We start from the raw sequence: 15,569 nt of genomic DNA, 5'->3' as shown, positions 1-15,569 counted from the left end.
GTGAAACTAAAAAGAATAGCAAATAAAACAAAAACGCAAAATTCAGGGGCAGGAAGAAGAGGCACACAAGCGGCTCAACGACACTGGTAGTGACAGTGCCTCATTTCTAACGTGAGTGTGGTTCACGGGTATCCGTTGCATCATTTTTCCCAATACTTTGTACATAGCTTATAATTATTACTTTTTATCTACTCAAAAATGTTTTTAAGTTCAATAAAGTTACAGGGCTTGAATTTTGAAGGAAAGATTTGAATAGGCAGACTTGCAGCCAATATGAATGAAGGAAAAGCAATAGGACTGACCGTTATTTATATGGGACTAGGACGCTGAACTTCCCTGGTGGCTCAGATGGTAAAGCGTCTGTCTACAATGCGGGAGACCTGGGTTCGATCCCTGGGTCGGGAAGATTCCCTGGAGAAGGAAATGGCAACCCACTCCAGAACGCTTGCCTAGAAAATCCCATGGATGGAGGAGCCCGGCTACTGTCCATGGGGTCGCAAAGAGTCAGACACGACTGAGCGGCTTCACTTACTTACTCATGATGCTGAATCTGGCAGAGTGAAGAATTCACCAGGAGAATGATAGAATACAGCATACAGGGTCAAATCAGGAGAGTCTTAAGAGCTTCTCTGAGAAGACACTAATCTTAAACTTCACAAGGAACTCTTGGAAGCTTTAGGCTTAGGAGTAACCTATCAAGGTTTGAAGAAGGAAATTAATATGACCTCTGTATGCAAGATGGTTTGGAGTGGTGGGAACAGAAACTAGAGAAAAAGTGAGCATGTTACTACAGCAACTCAAGGATAAATTGAAATTTTTCTGGATGGAGATGATCCTGGGAGTAGTAAAGAATCTGAAAGTTGGGATTTAGTCAGTTATTAGACTTTAAAGAGCTAAAATAGGGTAAGCAAAAATTTTTAGTTTTCCAGGTAGAATAAAAATTGGAAAGTTGAGAGGGAGAGCAAGAAGAGATAATAGAGCAAGTTGAACTTAAATTGAATTTGATGTAACAATGGAACACCCAACTGGAAATATCCAATAGAAAACCAGAGATACAAATGGACACTGCCTACAAGTTACACTGAGATAAATCCGTAGAGCATGAAAAACAATTGTGTTTTCATTGTTATGCAAAATTTATTATGTACTGCAAAAATCCTAACCAACTGATAAACTGTCAAATTTGTAGAGTACATTTTAAGAATTACTCTACAATTCACACAACTCTAGAAATTCAGAGCTAAATATATTTTGAGGTATGAAATATCTCAACTCAAGAACCACAAGAGAGAGGTCCTTTCTGGAAGTGAGTCACACATTCAAACACACATTCAGAATGGAATCATGTCTGTCTTGTAGGTATTCGACTCAACTCAAAAAACAGTTACTGATTGTTCAGAATAGGCAAGTACAGTAATAAGGTAATACAACTAAACTATTAAAGGTATCATACAGTTAAAAAAAGATCAAAGTTAATCCTAAAAGATTAACACATAGGATTCTCAAAAGAGAACTGAACACATTTGCTAATTCTCAATCAGTGCTGATCTCAGTGAACATCTCTTTCAAGGCAAAAGTCATCAGTTTTCTAACAACCTGGAGAAGTTTCAAAGATAATGATTTTTGTGGGTAACTGAGCTTATGGTACTTGTAGGTCCACATGTCACCCAATTTCATTTCTGGGGTCAGAAATTATAGATGAAGTGAGCTTCTGGGAAGATGAGACGTTTGAAAAAAGTGATTCCAAAGGAGTTAAAGCTTAATGGATTAGTATAATGAATTTTCTGAGGGCAACAGTGTGGAAATATTTCTAAGAGGTGCAGCAGAACATGGAATCACTAAAAGGCAACTATTCTTGCCCAACCGACAATTTTTTTTTCATATAGGCTGGACAAATTTTCAGAAAGTATATTAATTTCCCAATGTAATGGTTTGTATTTTAAGCCAAAAGATATCTTTAAATGTATTGAATTTCTTTTTTTACTGAATGCACCAATGGTGTAAGAACCAGAAGAGAAATAAAAGTCAAATTGAGAGGCCAAAAAAAAGAAAAGGAAATCTTCAAGTGTTCACAAATACCACAAACAGTATTGCAGACTACGGTCTTCCAGAAATCAACAGCTGGGCTTCCATAGTGGGCCAGTGGTTAAGAATCCTCTTGCCAATGCAGGGATATGGGTTCGATCCCTGGTCCAGGAAGACCCCATGTGCCACAGGGCAACTAAGCCCATGGGCCACAGCTGCTGGGCCCATGTGCCTAGAGCCTAAGCTCTGCAGGAAGAGAAGCCACTGCAACAAGAAGCCCACATCTCACAAGAAGAGAGAAGCCCCCACCCTCCGCAACTAGAGAAAGCCCTTGTACAGCAATGAAGACCCAGCACAGCCAAAAATAAAAACAAATAAGCCTTTAAAAAGAAATCAACCATTGTGTTACGCACAAAATCAGAAAATGATTCTTGAACACTCTTACCTTAATACCAGATTATCTTTCAAAGACAGCTCAGAAATTATTATTAACTATATACCAAGTTATAGTTAAAAGTAAAAAGGTAGCCCAGCTAAACCGTCAATAGTATCATATAAGAGTATACAGTTGAAAGCAGAGTGGGTTCTGTTTTACTCAATCTTTGAGATTAACACTGAGAATTTATCAAAGAGAATAGAAAATAATTTTCAAACAGTGCTGAGTTCAATGAACATCTCTTTCAAGACATGGGTATTTAGTCTTGTGGCTGCTTGAAGAGGTTTCAAAGATAATGATTTTTCAAGGTTAAAATCTACACACTCCACTATTTCCTCCAAACACTCAAACTTGTTCACAGAAGTAGAAGCATTATATTCATATAAAATGATACAATCTAGAGGTGTAATTAAGTCGCATTATACCAAAAATTGCCAGTATGCTGAATTAACGTCTTTAATCAGAACACAGCCCCACGCCCAAGAGGAAAAGATTATCATTCAGTCCTAAACAGACAACAGTAATCCCTAAAGGAGCAATTCCCCTCCTGGTTATACAATAAGAAAGTCAAAACATACCTGAGTCTTGCAATGAACATTCCATTTATTTAATAGCCAGAGTTTACCTCTTCCAAGCCTGTGGGGAAATATCATTAAAAAAAAAAAAAACTGTACAGCTAAAAATTTCTCTTGTAAAATATCTTTTTATAAACAGCCTAAATGTACCACTCCTGAGACTCAGGTTTTTATATATAAACTTACTTAGAAAGGGATCCATGTATAAATACGATCTGCCATACTACCAGCCGTGCACACTGCATCCTTCAGAGCTATACAACAATGCCAAGAAGCTGAGGGTGCTCAGACACTCAGAAACTGACTGGAAAATTGAAAGCAAGGGAAGAAGAGAAGGAAGGTATGGACAGAAACAGACGCATCTGACAGCAGCTGTCAGGGAGCAGAGTCCAGCCCAGAAAAAGTCTGTCATGACAGCACAGAACTGAGGAAGTGATAAGCACCAAGGGGAAGTAAGAAGCCAGAGGGAGACATGGCACATGGAGAGCTTGCTTCTGGAGCAGGCATGTTCATTTAGCCAGTTTGTGCAGTGTGAGTGCATTTAAGCCTGAAAACAGCACTCAGTAATTCAAGCTATTATGTGAAGACCAATAAACCAAAATAATATCCAAAGATATACAAATCTGGGTTACCAAGAAGAACTATGTTGTACCTCTGAATATGATCCACACTTTTCCTGCTGCCCACACAATCTGTCCTGGGGAAGCTGCTGGAGACAACAAAAGAGGAAAACTCAAGCGGAGTCCTGCATTCAAGGTGTCTGAAACACATGCTCAGTTCTGAGGACTAGACAATTACACCTATAATAGTGATGCAGGGCATATATCCAGAACTAGGAAGCAACCAGCACTAATGTCAGAGAAGGTTTATACAAAGACACAGCTTGCTTAGGCAAGATGGATGTTCAATGTCAAAGAGAGGAATTTCTGTAAACTTTTGCATCCCCTACCATCAGCCACCCTCTGATTTTTCTACCTCCCACCTCTCCCTCTTTACTGCTACCATTTACCACTTCACATGAAGGCCACATCACGTGTGGTAAGAGCTCAAAGTCTAGCATATAATGTCTTTCCATATGTGTTAAAACGTTCCTTCCAAAAAAAAATTTTTTTAACCAATTCTGGATGTTTACTACAGACAGTATGTGTCCTTTTGTGGGTCTGGCTCCTTTGACTTTGTATGATGTTTTCAAGGCTCATCCGTGTTGTATCACGTATCAGTACTTCATTCCTTATTGTGGCTGAATATTCCATTGAATGGATATACCACAGTTTGTTCATTCATCTGTTGATGAAAACTTGAGTTATTTCCATTTTGGGGGTATTATGATTAGTGCTGCTCTTCATAAAGACAGACAGCAAATTGATGGTTACGTAGGCTGGGGCTCGAGGAATGGGGAGTGATTGCCTAATGGGTACGGTTTTTCTTCTGAAAATACTTTGAAACTGGATAGATGTGTGGGTTACCCAACATTGTCAATGTGCTAAATGACAGGTACAGTTTTATTATTTACTTACTTTTGGCTGCATGGGGTCTTAATTGTTGCGCTGGCTTTTCTCTAGTTTCAGTCTAGTTTCAGTGTGCAGCTTCTCACTGCAATGGCTTCTCTTGATTTGGGCAGAGCAAGGCTCCAAGGTGTGCAGGCTTCAGAAGTTGCCACATGAGGGCTTAGTTGTTCTGTGGCATGTGTAACCTCCCTGAACCAGGACATGGGATCTAACCCATGTGCCCTGTATTGGCAGGAGGATTCTTAACCACTGCACCACCAGGAAGTCCTGTACATTTTTTAAAGGTTAATTTTATGTTATGTGAATTTCCCCTTGATTAATTTTTTTTTAAGTGCAAGTCAAAGCCTCCATTGCCACCTGCCTAAATCAGGCTCCTATGTGTGGGCTAAATTACAAACAGGAAATGTTAGATAGTTTAAAATAGATTGTCTGTAACATGTAGGTTGTCTTTCAAAGCCAAGATCAGACACTACCTGCTTTTTGAAGCTTAGTGTGTGTGTGTGTGTGTGTGTGTGTGTGTGTGTGTGTGTTAGTCACTCAGTAGTATCCAATTCTTTGCGACCTCATGGACTATAGCCCACCAGGCTCCTCTGTCCATAGAACTTTCCAGGCCAGAATACTGGAGTGGGTTGCCAAGCCCTTCTCCACTGGATCTTTCTGACCCAAGGACCGAACCCAGGGATCAAACCAGGTCTCCACTACACGTAGATTCTTTACCATCTGAGCTACCAGGGAAACTCACTGGAACTTGTTGGGGAAATATAATTAAAAATAAAATATTCTCCTCATTCAGAAAGCCTCTCCACAAAGGTAGTAGAGAAAGAAGACATTTTTGCATTCAATAAGCATTAAACCAGAACGTGATGGACATTTCATTCAATCCACTAAGAAAACCACAGACAGAAGGATCTTTTACCCTTTTATAGCCAAGCAGTTAAAACCCATTGCATCTTTGTTTTCAAGATAAACCCGTCCTTAAATAAGAGGACCTGACGTCATCATTTGTCACACATAGTTCACCTAGTAATTCGGGTGACTTTACCTAGTGATTGGGGTTACTGTCTGTGTTCACTAATAGGCTTCATATAGAGGGAAAGTACGTATCTTGTAATAGGAGGTAGTTTTGGAAAGAGGCTCCTTCCTTCCCTCAGGAACTAGAAGACCGGGGTGCTGTTTTCTTTGGATGTTTATATTCCAAAGTATGGTTCCCAGGTCCCTGAGGAAAACATTCCTGGGTCATGCAGCTGACCAATGGTTTATTGACCTTTTTAAAATCTGCACTTATGTTTTGAAGAGAAAGAATCTACAAGATTTCTAAAGCAATTATTTCAAGAAAAGAGAGATAGGGGAGGTATCTCTTTCCTTATTTTCAAGAAGGAGAATTAAATCGCTCATTTTTAATTTGTGTTTATTTTCTCTGATCTCAGCAAAAAGTAATTACTCCCTCTTCCAAGGTACCTTTCTGTGGCACTTCCCACTTAGTATTTTGAATTGAAGTAATCTCAACAGGATCAGTATCTGTTTTCTTTCTGCACCCCTCCTGGTGCCCAGCACTCTGCCCAGAGCCAACACTCAGAAAAGGCCCTGGATGACAGGAGAGAACCTTGTGGTGATGGAAATGTCCTGTACCTTGTCTGCATCAGTGTCAATATCCTGGTTGCCATTTTGTCCCATTTCTTATAGGATATTACCATCAGTTCAGTTTAGTCACTCAGTCATGTCCGACTCTCCGTGACCCCATGGACTGCAGCACACCAGGCTTCCCTGTCCTTCACCAGCTCCCAGAACTTGCTCAAACTCACATCCATCGAGTTAGTGATGCCATCCAACCGTCTCATCCTCTGTCATCCCCTTCTCCTCCTGCCTTCAATCTTTCCCAGCATCAGGGTCTTTTCCAATGAGTCAGTTCTTTGCATCAGGTGGCCAAAGTATTGGAGTTTCAGCTTTGGCATGAGTCCTTCCAATGAATATTTAGGACTGATTTCCTTCAGGATTGACTGGTTTGATCCCCTTGCAGTCCAAGAAATTCTCAGGAGTCTTCTTCAACACTGCAGTTCAAAAGCATCAATTCTTTGGTGCTCAGCTTTCTTTATGTCCAACTCTCACATCCGTACGTGACTACCAGAAAAACCATATCTTTGACTAGATGAATCTTTGTTGGCAAAGTAATATCTCTGCTTTTTAATATGTTGTCTAAGTTGGTCATAGCTTTTCTTCCAAGGAGCAAGCATCTTTTAATTTCAAAGCTGCAGCCACCATCTGCAGTGATTTTGGAGTCCAAGAAAATAGTCTGAAACTGTTTCCGTTGTTTCCCCATCTATTTGCCATGAAGTGATGGGACCAGATGCCATGATCTTAGTTTTCTGAATGTTGAGTTTTAAGCCAACTTTTTCCCTCTCCTTTTTCACTTTCATCAAGAGACTCTTTAGTTCTTCTTTGCTTTCTGCCATAAGGGTGGTGCCATCTGCATATCTGAGGTTATTGTTCCTTCTCCCAGAAATCTGGGAGCAGTGACCCCACAAGAGACTGACCCAGACTTGCCTGTGAGCGTGCAGGAGTCTCTGGGGGAGGCATGGGTTGGTGGTGGCCTGCCGCAGTGTCGGGGGCACTGAGTGCGGCAGTGCATGCACAGGACTTTTTGAAGGAGGTCACCATTATCTTCATTACCTCCACCGTAGTTTGGTCTCAGGTCAAACAACAGAAGGGAACACAGCCCCATCCATCAACAGAAAATTGGATTACAGATCAAACCAGTCAATCCTAAAGGAAATCAGTCCGGAATATTCACTGGAAGGGCTCATGCTGAAGCTGAAACTCCAATACTTGGGCCACCTGATGTGAAGAACTGACTCATTGGAAAAGACCCTGATGCTGGGAAAGATTGAAGGCAGGAGGAGAAGGGGATGACAGAGGATGAGATGGTTGGATGGCATCATCGACTCAATGGACACGAGTTTGAGCAAGTTCAGGGAGTTGGTAAAGGACAGGGAAGCCTGGCATGCTGCAGTCCACGGGGTCACAAAGAGTCAGACACGACTGAGTGACTGAACTGAACTAAACATGGCCCTGCCCATCAGAACAAGACCCAGTTTCCCCCACAGTCAGTCTCTCCCACCAGGAAGCTTCCGTAAGCCTCTTATCCTTATCCAAGAGGGCAGACAGAATGAAAACCACAGTCACAGAAACCTAATCAAACTGATCACATGGACCACAGCCTTGTTTAATCCAATGAAACTATGAGTCATGCCGTGTATGGCCATCCAAGACAGACAAGTCATGGTGAAGAATTCTGACAAAACGTGGTCCACTGGAGAAGGGAATGGCAAACCACTTCAGTATTCTTGCCTTGAGAACCCCATGAACAGTATGAAAAGGCCAAAAAAGATATTACCATTGGGGGATTTTAATAAAGGACATGTGAGTTTTCGCTATACTATTTCTTACGACTAAATCTACACTTATCTCAAAACTTTAATTAAAAATTTTAAATGTCCTTGAATGAATAAACACATGTGAATTACTAACTGTCAAATAACAGTTACAGAATACTATAGAGAGAAATACAAGCCAGACTGAAGGGAAGAAAATTGACAGGTGCATTCAGAGGAAGAGTTGAGCAGAATTAAGGAATGCCTTTAGGTTACTATGGGGACTATCAGCCAGGATGCTAAAAACTGCTGTGCAGAGCAGAAAGCTTGAGAATGGACTGGGTCAAAAAAAAAAAAAGTTAACAAAATTAAAATGTTTAGCAACATGGATGAACTAGAAATTATCATACTATGTGAAGTAAGTCAGACAAAGACAAATACTGTATTCTATCATTTATATGTGGGATCTAAAATATAACACAAATGAACTTACCTATGAAACAGAAATACTCACAGATGTAGAGACTAAGCATGTGGGTACCAAGGGGGTGAGGTGAGGGAGCAATGGATTGTGAGTTTGGGAACAGCAGAGGCAAACTATTATATACTGAATGGACAAACAATAAGGTCCTACTGTATAGCACAGGGAATTCTATTCAATATCATGTGATAAATCATTATGAAAAAGAATGTATATATATATTATATATATATATATATCTTTAATGTTTAAAGAGAGCCAAAAAGAAGGCAAGAAGATAATATCCAAGAAAGGATGAATGAAAATAAAAAGGATTTATTTTAATAAACTAAGATAAAGGGAAGTTAACTAAGACAAGACTCCCTGGGACACTTACTAGAAGACAGCAGGGCCAATGTCATGAGTTAGAGAAAGAAGGTTTAGAAAAATCAGTTCTCCAAAGGCAGGAAGAGAAGCTAAAAGAATTCCTGTGAAACTGGTAAAGAAGATGTACTGGGACCCAACAAAGAAAGTCTAATATTGTGACTCAAACGGGACCAAGGGATGGGTGCACAGTTTTAGCTTAAGAATTATAACTTCAGAGGTTGGGACCTCCTAATGAAAAAGGGGTGGAGAACAGGAAATCGAATTCTTGTGGAGTCTCGTTTAGTGCTTACAGTCTGCAATGCTAACAATATAACATGAGTTATACTGGTAATACACTGAAACTCTACATAACTGGTATCCTAAATTGGCCTCACCCGCTAATAATGCTCATTTTGGGAGCATGAAACATCCATGTACTGGGCTACAATGAACAAGCCAGGAAGGGGAAGCACTTATGGAAAATGCCAGAAAAAATAGGACCCAAATGCCAAATCTTTGATTAGAAAAATAAGAACACTCTGGCGTGTGTATGATGCTCTGATAAATCACTCCATGTGAAATGCATGTGCAGGACAAACAGAAATGAATGCCAGTATCACTCACACACCTTAAAACAGGCTGGGAAATGCTGACAAACATGTTCCAACACAAATCTGTCTAATTATATTCTTAATTGATACATGAAACACAAGATTAAACCAGATCGTGTGGAGGCGTGCTCCTGTGAGAAAAATCAACAATATAACAGAAAGAGGACAAAATAGTAAAGTGAAGGTCTGTCACATGCCAATGTTTTTAAAGTACAAAAAAATACATTTTTATTTGCTGATGAATTATGCATCTATAACCTATCAAATGGTATGATTGATTAAAAAAGAAACTCACACTATCTTAAGCGGCTAAAGAAATTACTCTTAATAAGCAAAATAATACCCAAGCTCTATGAGATTAGCCCCCTAATTAAAGGATCAGTTAGACTGTTTAAAGAAAAGATATTCGTATGTACAACTGCCTGGAGGAGAAACCCATTGAATAGAAACTTGTGTGCCATCGTTTCTCTCTGGTACGGTTTTCACCTTTTTTTTCAAATTAATTTTTATTGCAGTGCAGCTGCTTTACTGTGTTGTGTTAGTCTCCACTGCACAGCAAAGTGAATCGGCCAACCCCTCCTTTTGGGCTTCCTCCTCATCCCGGTCACCAAAGTGCATTAAGCAGAGTTCCCTGTGCTCTGCAGTACAGTTTTTAGAATAAAACCTGATCACAACTTTTATGTGTAGGACAGGCAAATAGTAAGTGGATTAAGATTCAGGACCCACACAGGCAACAAAATTAGGCACTTGAACAGATGCCCAAGTACATCATATTAAAAGCACATTCACATGCACCCGAGTACATTACTTGAAAATAAATGAACCTATGGTTTTCGTTTCAATATTTTTTTCATCCTGAAAGCAAAAATCCAGTCTTAAGTACAAGCAGGTTAGAAGAGACACTGTTTCCTTCAAAGGTTCAGGCCAAAATCCCCACATATCACTCAGTAAAAATCCATCAAGATGGAGGATGGGTATGTGCCTGACTTGCTTGGATTTATAAACACTAAAAACGTGGGGAATGTAAAGTTCATCACCCCCCACTCCCACCTCCTTCAGGCAAATAAGTGACTCTGTTCATTGCCTGAGGGAAGTAGAATGCAAAATCCTTGGTCTTGGAATAAAGAGGATTCAGAGTCCAAACAACAGAAGAAGCATCATTCATTTTACATGCATCATATGCAGAGTACATCATGAGAAACGCTGGGCTGGAAGAAACACAAGCTGGAATCAAGATTGCCAGGAGAAATATCAATAACCTCAGATATGCAGATGACACCACCCTTATGGCAGAAAGTGAAGAGGAACTCAAAAGCCTCTTGATGAAAGTCAAAGAGGAGAGTGAAAAAGTTGGCCTAAAGCTCAGAAAACTAAGATCATGGCATCTGGTCCCATCACTTCATGGGAAATAGATGGGGAAACAGTGGAAACAGTGTCAGACTTTATTTTTTGAGACTCCAAAATCACTGCAGATGGTGATTGCAGCCATGAAATTAAAAGACGTTTACTCCTTGGAAGGAAAGTTATGACCAACCTAGATAGCATATTCAAAAGCAGAGACATTACTTTGCCAACAAAGGTCCGTCTACTCAAGGCTATGGTTTTTCCAGTAGTCGTGTATGGATGTGAGAGTTGGACTGTGAAGAAAGCTGAGCACTGAAGAATTGATGCTTTAGAACTGTGGTGTTGGAAAAGACTCTTGAGAGTCCCTTGGACTGCAAGGCGATCCAACCAGTCCATTCTGAAGGAGATCAGCCAGGGTGTTCTTTGGAAGGAATGATGCTAAAGCTGAAACTCCAGTACTTTGGCCACCTCATGTGAAGAGTTGACTCATTGGAAAAGACTCTGATGCTGGGAGGGATTTGGGGGCAGGAGGAGAAGGGGACGACAGAGGATGAGATGTCTGGATGGCATCACCGACTCAATGGGCGTGAGTTTGAGTGAACTCCAGGAGTTGGTGATAGACAGGGAGGCCTGGCGTGCTGCGACTCATGGGGTCTCAAAGAGTCGGACATGACTGAGTGACTGAACTGAACTGAACTGAACTGATTGTCTCCTCACTGCCAGGCACAAAGCTAGAAAGTGATGAAAAAGCCATGAACAGGACAGACAGGTCTTGGGGCTTATATTCTAGAACAGAACCTTAGATAGAAGAGCTTCCCTGGGACTGAAGGGAGAGGGGAGAAAGGAGGAATGAAGTGACAGGGATAGTGGTGAGTCTCCAAGAGAGGAGCCCCAGACCCTGCTGCTGAGTCAGAGCCCCTGCAAAGCAGCAGAACGGGAGGTAAGCTTGGGGACCTGATGGCTTAGGAGCACTACCTCCTGCTTCCTGGACTGTGGCCGCAGGAAATGGACAAGAGCCAAATAGGTTATGGTTGAACAAGGTGTCTGGCAGCTGGAGCTACAAACAACCCACCTGGTATTTCCATGCCAGCGGCACACTAATGTAGCAGATTGGTTCTCAAGGCCTCAAGCAGGAAGCAAGCAGCTAGAAGCATAAATACAAATTCAAACTAAGAGGCTTAATCTTCCCTGTTGAAATAAGGTAAGATACACACACACACTCCGTTTTCTAGAGCATTTACTTTAGAAACCTTGTCATTGTAAATTCTTTCTTTGTGTCTTTGAAATGTAAGTGAATCTTTTTAAAAGCTAAATAAGATTTTGTCCAGCTTTGCAACCTGTCTTTGACTTTGAAATGTAAACATTCAAGGAAAATAGCACCCCAGTCTCCCAGTTCCTATGGGAAAGTAGGAGCCTCTCTCCAAAACTACCTCTTGTTACAAGTGTAGTTTTCCTTTATGTGAAGCCTATTAGCGAACACAGATGGTAACCCCAATTACCAGGTAAAGTTACAAGATGAACTGTGTGTGACAAATGGCGATGTCAAGTCCTCTTTCTGGAGGACTAGTTACCGCTTCTCTTGAGAACAGGGGTGTAACAAATTGTATCTGCTTGATTCTAGAAGGGGAAGATTTTATTCTGTCTTTGCACTCAGTGATTCCTGGGATGTGCATCATATTCTAAGATACAGCAACGTGTTTTCTTTCTCTACTATCTTTGTGGAGAGGATTTCTGGGTTGGGAGACTTTGTGTTAATTTTTTCCCCAACCCCCAACAACACAAATGGAACCAGTAGGAAGGATAGAGACTGACTCAGGGAACCCAGACTTAGACAGATGACATCAAGAAGCAGGATGTAGCGCTCCTAAGCCATCAGGTCCCCAAGCTTACCTCCCGATCTGCTGCTTTGCAGGGGCTCTGACTCAGGGGCCCTATAGTCACAACTACAAAGTTCCCCAAAACTTAGACACAAAATTTTTGGGGAAAAAGGTGGGAAGTCCATATGATGAAATTTAATTACACATCCTGTGCAGAATCAAAGCTCAAGGTAAAGACTAATTTGTTATAGAAAAATATAGTAACGTATACATCCTGTCTACCTTAGCCTATGGACTCAGATTTATATCAACTATAGCAAACAATGGGACTTGCCAATGTTTAACTTTGGGAGTTCTATTTCAGACATTTGTGCTAAAAACCCATTTCCTCTGGGTGAAGCATAGAGGGAAAAGAGTGGAAGGAAGCCTAACATTTGTAACAGTGATTCTCAAGTGATTGTCAGACTTTGCTGCATGTTAGACATCAAGGAAATCGCAGTCAATCTTAAAGGAAATCAATCCTGAATAGTCACTGGAAAGACTGATACTGAAGCTGAAGTTCCAATACTTTGGCCCCTGATGCAAAGAGCCAACTCATTGGAAAAGACCTTGATGCTGGGAAAGATTGAAGGCAGAAGGAGAAGAGGGGGACAACAGATGAGATGGCTGGATGGCATCACCAACTCGATGGACATGAGTTTGAGCAAACTCCAGGAGATGGTGAAGAACTAGGAAGTCTTATTCTCCCTGGTGGCGCTAATGGTAAAGAACCTGCCTGCCAATGCTGGAGACATAAGAGATGCAGGTTCGATCCCTGGGTTGGGAAGATTTCCTGGGTTGGGAGAAGGCCATGGCAACCCACTCCAGTGTTCTTGCCTGGAAAACCCCATGGACAGAGAAGCCTGGTGAACTATGGCCATGAGGTCATAAAGAGTGGGACACGACTGAAGTGACTTAGCATGAATGCACCTTATGTGCCCAGTGTTTTACATCGATTACTAAGACATTACCAGCTTATGTTCTAAAGGGTAGACTCTGGAGTCAGACTGCCTGGCTTTGGATCTTGGCTCTGCACTTCACTGGACTTCAGTTTCTAGAAATTTCCACTGCTTCCCCAAAATAGTTGAAATAATTCTCCCACTCATTAGCCTATGAAATTACTCAGCCCTGGTGGTTCAGATGGTAAAGAATCCACCTGCAGTGCAGGAGATCCCGGTTCGATCCCTGGGTTGGTAAGACCCCCTGGAGAAGGAAATGGCAACCCACTCCAGTATTCTGGCCTGGAAATTCTCATGGACAGAAGAGCCTGACCCCTCATGAGGGTCACAAAGAGTCAGACATGACTGAGCGACTAACACACACACACACGTAAAAACTAAACATCCCACATTTCAGAGCTCCTCTCACTTTCTCACACAGACTGCTTTCTGTCTATGGAATGTGTATCTCTCTAAATAAACCTGCTTTCACCTTACTTTGTGAGCTTCCCTGGTGGCTCAGACAGTAAAGAATCTGCCCTCAACGTGGGAGACCTGGGTTCAATTCCTGGCTCAGGAAGATCCCCTGAAAAAGAGTACCCACTCCAGTACTCTTGCCTGGAAAATCCCGTGGACAGAGGAGCCTGGTAGGCCACAGTCCATGGGGTCCAAAGAGTCAGACACAACTGAGCATCTAACACTTTCACTTTGTTTCTCAACTTAACTGTGGCTCGCTCTTGAATTCTTTCCTGCTCAAAGCCAAGGACCCTCAATTGGTGGCCAGTCCCAGAGATTGACTCGAAACCTGGGACAGAAGCGCTCATGTTCTAGCTACAGAGAGTGTAAATCTGTATCATCTTTGCCCTCGCCTCCTCTTCCCTTCAAAATCAGTTTGCTAAAACTCACTGATTGCATGCATGCTCCCCCTCCTCTATGCCCATGGCATTATTCACATCCTGTTTCTTATGATTGCCCAGCCAGAACTTTGAAAACAACTTTACTTCTTTCTTCATGAACACTGTTCTCAAACTGATGTCCTTACTCTGAAATCTTCTGCACTCCTCCCCAATTAATCTGACCATGTGACTCTCCATTTCATAAACCGGGAATGATTCTTCATTTCCAACCAAATAAAATCTAGGCTTTGTAGCTTCCCTTTTCTATGATCTGACCCTGAACCTCCCTCTTTTTTTTTTCTCTTTCCTCTACAATGCCTTCTCCACCATTTCTCCCCACAATATGGCCCAAAAGGTCATCTCTCCACTTCAGAACTCTTCCAGAACTTTATCTTTACCCAACACACTTCTGTGCAAACAGTAACCATCCAATAACCAACTGAATGAATGAATGACCTTCAGTCTTGAATTCTAATTCTGAAGGGTCTGGGGGCTCACTCTCGTGAATGTCCCTACAACTGGTGTTCTCAACCATAGCATTTTGGTTCTTGTGAGTTATGTTATAATTAATTTGTTTCTAGTAACAAAACACAACATTTCCAAATGATTTATTTTTCTCATAACTAGAGTAGATTCAAGATGATCCCTATAAGAAGGAAGGAGGTCCTTGCTTATTTGTACTCTGTTATGATTTCTAAAACATAAAGAATAGCATGCAACTCTAATTAATGCACTGAGGATTACATGGATCCTGCAATTTTATGTATGCCACAGTCTTTAATGAGCTATTATTACTGATTTCTCTAATAAAAGACAGTATTTTTAACAAGCAAATTAGCAAAATTTTCCTTGAAAAGTGATGTTTTGAGATCTTGAATTAAATAACTTCATGATTCACATGCTTATAGAATACTTTTAAATGTGTCTCTCTCATTAAAAAAAAAAATCTGGCACTATTTCTTTTAATCCAGTATGTACATGGAATGTTCCAGACATGGAACTCCCATTTGTGTGGGCCAGCAGGGCCCAAATACTAAAGCTGCAGTGTTTAACACAGTAGCTACTAGCCATGCGGGTTCTAAGCACTTTAAGAGTAGCTTGCCCAAATTGAAATGCGCATAAAAATATGCATTGGATTTCAAAGACAGTATCACAAATAAAGAATGTAAAGTATCTCATTAAACTT

The sequence above is a fragment of the Bos indicus x Bos taurus genome, chromosome 19 (assembly GCF_003369695.1).
Source record: "Bos indicus x Bos taurus breed Angus x Brahman F1 hybrid chromosome 19, Bos_hybrid_MaternalHap_v2.0, whole genome shotgun sequence".
Lineage (NCBI taxonomy): Eukaryota > Metazoa > Chordata > Mammalia > Artiodactyla > Bovidae > Bos > Bos indicus x Bos taurus.
This window is presented reverse-complemented; position numbering follows the sequence as displayed.